The sequence below is a fragment of the Psammomys obesus genome, unplaced genomic scaffold (assembly GCF_907164565.1).
Source record: "Psammomys obesus unplaced genomic scaffold, mPsaObe1.curated_primary_1811, whole genome shotgun sequence".
NCBI classification, from domain to species: Eukaryota; Metazoa; Chordata; class Mammalia; order Rodentia; family Muridae; genus Psammomys; species Psammomys obesus.
This window is the reverse complement of record NW_026596034.1, coordinates 19,014,955-19,022,016: the sequence shown is the minus strand read 5'-3', so window position 1 is coordinate 19,022,016 and position 7,062 is coordinate 19,014,955. Positions and strand designations below refer to the sequence as shown.

General features: G+C 43.2%; 1 non-coding gene across 1 annotated transcript; it reads left to right on the top strand.

Annotated features, from left to right (window-relative positions):
* Positions 1–3,622: 3,622 nt before the first annotated feature.
* Trnag-ccc (transfer RNA glycine (anticodon CCC)) lies at positions 3,623–3,693 on the top strand. The gene has a single exon. It is a non-coding gene; the product is annotated as a tRNA-Gly (tRNA).
* Positions 3,694–7,062: the final 3,369 nt, after the last annotated feature.

Below are 7,062 nucleotides of genomic sequence, written 5' to 3'. Positions count from 1 at the left end.
CAAATGCAGGGTGCCCATCCCTGGATTGTCAGGTCTAATTTTTTGATAGATAGGCTACAGGTGCAAAAGAAGGTCCCAGTTGGTGGCCCAGGGCCCCAAGGGCATATCCCTCTTTTTCTGTTACATAAAGGGAGAAGGGACAGGTTAGGTCTGGAAGATGTAAGGCCGGGGCCTCAAGAAGAGCCTGTTGGAGCCTCCAAAAGAGCTTAGTAACAGGTTTTAGAATGGGTTCATGTAAAGGGCCTAAGGCTGCCTCATATAAGCGGCGAGCAAGAAGGGAAAAGGAGGGGACCCAGGACCATAAGAAACCGGCCATTCCCAGAAACGATAAGATTTTTTTCTTTATTAGAGGGAACTGGCAGCGACAGTATTAGTTTTTTTCTGTCTAGGGTAATACCCTTGTGAGTTGGATTTATTGTTAGTCCCAGGTAGGTGATCTCAGAAGTGGGCAGCCGGACCTTGGAGGGTGAGACCCAATAGCCCTTGCTGGATAGGAAATTTAGAAGAGCAGAAGTGTTACTTTGGCTAACTTTTAGGGAGGGGCTACAAAGGAGAAGGTCATCTACATATTGTATAAGTTTAGACTTAGGGAGAGATAAGAAGAGTAGATCAGAGGCTAGGGCCTGGCCAAAAAGGTGTGGACTGTCCCGGAACCCCTGGGTTAAAACAGTCCAGGTAAGCTGAGTAGAAACGAGGGTGTCAGGGTCAGTCCAGGTAAAGGCAAAGATATTTTGTGATTGGGCATCTAAGGGAATAGAGAAAAATGAATCCTTGAGATCCAGAACTGAGAAATGGGAAGTACCTGAGGGGATAGTGGAGAGGAGGGTATACGGGTTAGCTACCACAGGGTGGAGAGGAACGACCGCAGAATTTAGTAGGCAGAGATTCTGAACTAGGCGAAAGGTTCCATTGGGCTTTTTTACTGCCAGGATGGGGGTGTTAAAAGGAGAAGAGGTGGGGCGGAGGAGTTTTTTTCTTAGAAGATCAGAGATAATAGGCTTAAGTCCCCTAAGGCTCTTAAGAGGAAGAGGGTATTGAGCCTGAACAATATAATGGGTGGGGTCCCATAGCCGAATGGTTACAGGGGAATGGTGACTAGCCACAGAGGGATTTTGGACATCCCAGACTTGTGGGTCGACTTGAGTGGCTGGTAAGGGAAGCAGCATGTCAGAACTGGTGGGCAAGGTGGCTAGGAGGAGAAGGAGAGAGGACGCTGGTGAGCTTGGGGTCAGGTGGATGGGCGGAGTGAAAGAAATAGAGGACCCTACTTTGACTAAAAAGTCCCTTCCCATTAGGGGAACTGGACAGGCTGGCATTACTAAAAAGGAATGGGTCAAGGGGACTGCCCTAAAGATACAATTTAGTGGTGGAGTCCGACAGGGCTGGCAAGGCTGTCCCCCTACCCCGACAATAGAGGAACTACAAGGAAAAGTGGGACCCCAGTACTCCGTTAGGACTGAGTAAGTGGCTTCAGTGTCCACAAGGAAGGAGATGGCTCGCCCTGATACCATGATAATTACTGGAGGCTCCCTCTTCGTGATGATATTGGTCAGGTCAAGGGAACCCGGGCACCTTCAGTCGTCCGTAGCCAGGCCTAGGATATCGGCCGGAGGGCTATCTGGGGGTGATGCCCCCATATCATGGGAGAAATGGTGGCAGTCAACACCCCGATGTCCCTCTTGGTGGCATTTTGGACATGGCCCTGGTGGCCTTCAGGTGTTAGGGTAAGCCCTGACCCAGTGACCTTTCTGACCACATTTGAAACAGGGACCCGGTGGTCCTTGTCCCTTAGAGCACAAGGGAGCCTGGGTAGTGCCTGAGACCAGTCGGATGGCCTGGGCCAGCATTTGGTATTTTTGTCTGCAGGCTTTTTCATCTCTCCCATGGAACACCTTAAAAGCCAGTGCTAAGACGTCTGCCTATGGAGTAAGAGGTACCCTCTCCAAGGATTTTAGCTTAGCCCTGATGTCGGGGTAACTTTGGGAGAAGAAATAGGTCATTAAGAGTTGTCTGCCCTCTATACTTTCGGGGTCTAGATTAGTGTGTTGTAAGAGAGCCTGTGTAAGGTGTTGTAGGAATTGGGACGGGTTTTTATTTTTGTCCTGAATGACCTCCTGGAGCTTTTCATAGTTAACTGGCTTAAGGGCAGCCTTGCGGAGACCAGCCAGCAGGCAGGTTATAAACTGATCCCTAGCTAGAATGCCCTCTGGGGTATTATAATTCCAATTTGGGTCCTGGTCAGGTACCGCCCCAGCCCCGACAGGGTGTGAAGCATTTGTTTGGTGAACCTCATCTGCATGCCGTCTAGGCTGTTCCCAAACTCGCCTGCACTCCTCAGGTAATAGGTTATTGGTAAGGATCATATAAATATCATGGAAGGTGAGACTATAAGATTGAGCGAGATATTGAAATTCTTTAATGAAGGTAGAAGGATTAGAGGTATAGAATCCTAATCTCTTTTCCACTTGAGAAAGTTCAGTTAATGAGAAGGGAACATGCACCATAATTAAGCCGTCTATACCTGCTACCTCCCTCAAAGGAAGAATAGAGGCTGGCTTAGGTTGAGTAGAAGTTTCAGATTTTGTTGCAGAGCTGGAACTGGTTGTGGGTGGGGTGAAAGTGGGTGCCAATGTGAGGCAAGTAGGATGGTCTGTTGATGGAGGAAGGAGCGAGGGTTTTGGAGAAACTGAAGGAGGGGGGTAGGAGGGGAAGGGGAAGGGCCCGAAAGTTGCAAGGATTTTAGAGAAGCAGGAGGTGGAGAGGCTGGGGCAGACTCCGGAGGTTGTGAAGATTTTGTAGAGGTGGGAGGTTGAGGGTGGCGCGGTGGAGCTTCATCCGCTGGATCAAAAGTAGAGAGCTCCTCAGATTGAGGTTTTATTGTTAGGAGGAGTTGAGTAGGAGAACAGGAAGAGCAGAGGGAAGGTTTAGAATGAAGGAGAAAGAAAGCTTGGATATAGGCAAGCTCCTTCCATTTTCCAGTTTGCTGACAATGATTAAGAAGATCCTGTAAAATACTGGGATTTAATGTGCCATTAATCGGCCAATTTGGACCCCCTTACCTAAAGAATATGTAGGCCAAGTTTTATTACAGAGGCATATGAGTTTGGGAGTTTTTAACTGGGGTTGTAGACCCAAAGTCTTAACATTTTCTAGAAGACATCCCAGTGGAGAAGTTGAGGGAATAGACTGCGTTGTATGGGCGGTACCCATTGGGAGGTGAGAGAGACCCAGCCTTTAATGGCGTCCCAGAAAAAGGCGGGTCTCTAGAGAGACTGGTCTGGTCTGGTCCAATATCTCGCCAGATTTTGGCCAGGGACCAATGCAAGATGCCCCATGGCACGGCCGAGAGAACACGGTTTTGCCTAGCTAGGGCTTTCTGAAAGAGCAGGTAGAGAAACCTCATGTAGAAAGCTCTCCCAGGGGAAACTGAGGCCCTAGTAGATATGTGGTCTAGCAATAGGGATATGCTGACCAAAAGGGAAACTTACCAATGTAGCCGGTGTTGGAAGCCTCTGTAGCGAACTGGTAGCAAGAAAGTGGAGATCTCGGGCGGATTTGGAGAAAAATAGGTCTCCAGAAGCCCCGGTGCACTTGGTGAACTCACTGGAGGTGACCTATCCCGGCGTTGGTGGTTCAGTGGTAGAATTCTCACCTCCCACACGGGTGACCTGGGTTCGATTCCCAGCTAATGTACCAATGTTAGGAAACGTGCGCTTGTGGAGGTTACACGCAGGTTCACAAATCACACCACGAGATCGCTTCCACATGGGAGGTTTATTAGGGATAGGGGGAAAGGGGTCACAGAGAGACGAGGCAGAGAAGAAAAGAGGGGGGCTCCTGTTCTCTTTATAGGATGACTCAGGGCATGCACAGGTAGTTTCAGGTGGTCAGCAGGTGGTCTGGGTGTCTTCACAAATGCCTGATAACTGGTCTGTCAGGTCCCTTGGGGCTGCCTGTAGAAGTGCCTGCTTACTGATCCCAACAATATGTTTTCTGGATAGCAGCCATTCTAAATGGTTCAAAATGAGATCTTAAAGCAGTTTTAATTTACATTTCCTATTTGGGGAGGAATGTTGACTATTTTTATAGTGTTCCCTAAATTTATATTTCTTCTTTTAAGAATTCTCTGTTCAGTTCCATAACCCATTTTCAATTTCTCTTTTGTGATTTATTGTTGTTTTGCTTGCTTTTATGAATCTGTGACTTTTTTCACATTCAAGATGCATTATAGAATGAAAGTCTTGTCCTAGAACAAGACATAATCTGCATTCTCCTCAGCATCTGATGGCATGTGTTCACTAACTCAAGTTCTTCACACCATGAATTACACAGAACTGGAAACATCAACCATAGACTCACTTTAAAAAAAATACTGCTGATAGAGCCACTTGTGTCAGTGAGTTCTTCCAGGACGTGACAACGCAGAGGAAACTCTTGCTTCATCTCAAAGCACTCTAACAATGCTCTGAATCAGTAAGGGGGAAGGATGAGCACCGTAACTGGAATTTCTCTAATGATAAAAAGATAAAATCCCCTAATATTTTATCAAGTACAGATTCTGATCTGGGATGGGGACCGGGATAAAACAAGCGTCTCTTTGTGCTCCCACGTGACGATGATGTGTCTCATGAGTCACCATTAAGGAGAAAAAATCTAAGCGATGTATCTTTTTCTATTTTGAAAGTTTTTTTTTTTTTTAATGTTGTGTATACTCACATGTCTAAATGGGAGAATGTGAACAATGTGCTACTGAGTGCAGGTACTCAAAGAATCCAGAACGTGTTAGGTCACTTAAAGCTGGCAGTAATGAACCATATGATGTGGATGCTGGAAATCATACACAGATTTTCATCAACAGAAGTGTATGTTCTTAATTGTTGAGCATTATACCAGCCTGTAGACCAGGTTTCTTTCTCTCTCTCTTTTTTTTTTTAAGATTTTTTATTTTTATTTTAAGATTTACTTATTTATTATGTATACATTGTGCTGCCCGCATGTGTTCCTGCAGGCCAGAAGAGGGCACCAGATCTTATTATAGATGGTTGTGAGCCACCATGTGTTTGCTGGGAATTGAACTCAGGACTTCTAGAAAAGCAGCCAGTGCTCTTATCCTCTGAGCCATCTCTCCAGCCCTAGACCTGGTTTCTTAACCTGGGCTCCATTGGTAGTCTGGCTCAGAAAAAAACCAAATACACAACAAAATAAAACACAAAAGAAGAAATTTCTTGTAGGAATGATACACTATGCATTTTGATATGTTTTTATCTTTTCTCAGTAGATGCCAAGAACATCCTTCAAGATATAGGAATCAAGAATCTCCCAAAGGACCCTCACTAAAAACGTCTGTGTAAAAATTAATTTTATTTGAGAACCACTTGTTTATCATTTAAACACAGCTTTAAATTGCTTTACTGGATCTCATTAACACTACGAAAAATAGATATAATACAATACATAATTATATGGGTTTACATTTTTATGGGTGTATCAGAATCTTGATTCGAAGGTCTGAATTTTGCATATTGTATCTGGAACGATAAAACCATTCAGATATTATCTATACCCTATAAGGGGGTGAAACAAGGCATGAGATCTCTGGAGACATTTCTATTTGCTCCCCTTATGTTGTAGAAACCCCTAAAGAAGATGAACTGAAAGAAAGGTAGGAGCCATGCCAATGGCTTCATAAGAATCATATCACTCTGCCAGCTTGCTCTCATAAAATTCTGCGTGTGTACTCCTAAGCTACAAACTAGAGAAGTTCTTTTATATGATTAGGTCATTAAACTTAAGAGAAAAAAATTTAGGATGGATCAATGCCTCAGTGGATAAAATTATTGACCTACAAACCTGGTGATTTCATTTCTGATCCCAGAATCCACATCAAACTGGATACCTTAGCATGGGCATCATTAATTCAAAAGTGCTTCTACAGACAGATGGGAGGAAGATACAAGAGACTCTTAAGATTGCTAGGCAGCTACCCTGTCACACAGAGCAGTAACTAACAAGAGACTCTATCTGGAAAGGAGAAGATGAGGCATATTTTGCAGGCTGTCCTCTGTCCTCCACATGCATTCCGAATGTGCTATAACATGTACACCCACCGACAAACACAAACTCATATTATAAATGGCATAATGCACACATAGGATATACCCTTCCTGCTCAGTTTTATGGGCTAGGCAGACATATTTGCGATGGACATGTTTGTAAATATTTATTATTATTAATTATTATTATTGATATCATTACTACTACTACTATTGAAATTGTGAACTGTGGCTCATTTTGACAGTCAGTTTCTAGTACCATGCTTCCTATTATGGCTTCCTTGCCATTGTAACTGGCCAAAGTTTCACCCATGTGTGGAAATGAGAGAATCACAGCCTCAGAAGCTTACTTGCTGACCTTCCTTGCCACATTTTACTTTAAATTTCTAGAGACAAAATTTCATACAATTTCCAAGTGTCATATCACAACAGGTATCTTAATGACCACAATTATTATTTTTAGATGTCCACTATCCTTTTTTATTCTCTTCTATGAGAGTGAATTTTACTGTATTTATTTTACTTTTTAAAAGAAAGAAATGGTGTTCCAGATAGAGCAGAAATCATCAGAATTCTGAATGTCAAATGGGATTCAAAATACCTATGAATAATCTCGGTTTAATATGCTCTTAGCTCTGGCTTAGATAAGAAACCCCAGCCATAAAATTGTAGAAGAAAATTGATGTAAAGAAATCACTGAAAATATAAAGCCTATCTCTTTTGCATTTGCAAGCCTTTGATTAGCTTTACCCTAGTACTTTCCAAAGATAAAATCTGTTTTTCAAAGATTGAGATAATGTCTAAGGAAATGCCTGTAATAAAACAACTCTAAAAATTTGAACACCAAATATACTAAGTGTATGACTTGTTTTGAGTTTTCTCTATGCATTACTCAACCCAATTCAACCATGACTTCGGAGTATCTGTGTCTTATGATGTACCATTCAAAATTTGAAAGCTACAAGAACATTTAAAAAATCCTTCCTTCCTTCTTTATTAACTTCATCTC